Here is a 1,728-nt window from a genome sequence, read left to right as displayed (position 1 = left end):
TTTATACTATGTGCATTTTATTTTAATATATGCGTGAATATGTTAGCATCGTTGTTCTTTGGATCAGCCAAATAGGGTCCGAAGACGTCTAAAATGTAACCAGAAGTAGTGACAAACATCATAGGTTTAACTAAAGGTCTTCCTTTGTGTAACGAGTAAGATCGTCTCTGAAAGGAATAGTTTGCACTTTTCTGAATATAAATATACGTGCCATCAGCAACGAGTATCAGTGTATCATCGTCTCTATCGGGAATAAACAATCTTTTTTCTAAGTCTCGTATGTTCTTTAATAACCTGTGTTTTCGTTATGTGTTTCATCCCAAGGTATAGTGACACAAAGTTCTCAATTAAAGCCTGACGGGCACATGGCACAGAAGATGACATCAATCGTTTTCTTATATTGAATAATGTGGACAAAACAATATTAGACAATCCAGTTATAAGTTTTGCAAGTAATACTGCCAGGCAAGTACGAGATGACCTCACTTTCGAGGAACGAATCTTGGGCTTTACAAGTTCAAAAACACGGTTAAAATCAAGATTCCCTATACCCATGAGATTAAAATAATCAGCTTCAGAAATTTGACCTGGTGTATCAAAGTCGAGCCCTTTTTTCTTTGCTACTTTTCTGATATTCTTTAAAAGACTTTCAATATCTTTGTCATACATTAAGGTATTGTCGCTTATAGGACGTAAAGCTTGCAGACCCAATTCGCTGAATACCGATCCGGTGATATGGGTTTTGCAGCATCTTTTCCCCGGTGAAATATTAATTCCAGTATTTATATAAACTTGAGTTCGAGCTGCTTTTGGTACAGTTATGAGGCTATTTTTACGCCTACATATTATACAACACGTATTTGAGTTGTGACAACGAGGTATTGATAAGAGTATATTAGGTCTCTTTGTAGTGTCATCAGTGGTACTTGTTGAAGCAACTCTTGTCATTATGGAAGTAGTACTTTGATTTTTAGACCGAATATCACGCAAAATGCATATGATCTGCACTTAGAACACCGTTTAGAACCACTCTGCAGATTACAGTTTTTAGAACTTCTAAGTATTGATATAATTTTTCTATTCGCACAGACCTGAAAATCACTACTTTTTTTTCTGCCATGATTTACAACAATCACACTGGCTACCAGGCATTGTTAGTTTTTTCAAAAAACATTCACAACGACCTCCGAGCACAATTTTACACTATACAAATAATTTTTGAATCACGGCAAGACAGGTATAAGCACGTTCACAATCGCGGTGCAAGCGATATGCGCGGAGTATATTTTCTTGTATTGGATAGACGCAGCCATTGAACCAAAATAAATTAGCTCTCACATAAAAGTTTATCAAGAGCACTATCATTGTGCATCAAAGTGAATATGGTTTACGGAGCGCATGTTTAAGAAATATCTTAAATGTTGAAAAAACGACAAAAATGTATAAAAAAGACGAAACACCCTCTGTTTGGGGAATAATTTCTTTGACTTACTACATTATTTACTACGTAAATGTCTTTAAATAAAAAAATATATATCTTTAACTATACAAATCCATTTAAAAATAACCGGAATGAGACACTTTTATTGTATGTAATGGGCGAAAAATGCCTCTTATCAACCCTACTCCTTTGTTATTTTTGGTAAAACCCATTTATACAATTCGAAGTCTCCAGTACGAAAACTTCTACCCAAATACAAATAATAATGAATTAATTTAATATAAGTC

This window comes from Agrilus planipennis, unplaced genomic scaffold (assembly GCF_000699045.2).
Source record: "Agrilus planipennis isolate EAB-ADULT unplaced genomic scaffold, Apla_2.0 scaffold267, whole genome shotgun sequence".
Classification (NCBI taxonomy): Eukaryota; Metazoa; Arthropoda; class Insecta; order Coleoptera; family Buprestidae; genus Agrilus; species Agrilus planipennis.
This window is presented reverse-complemented; position numbering follows the sequence as displayed.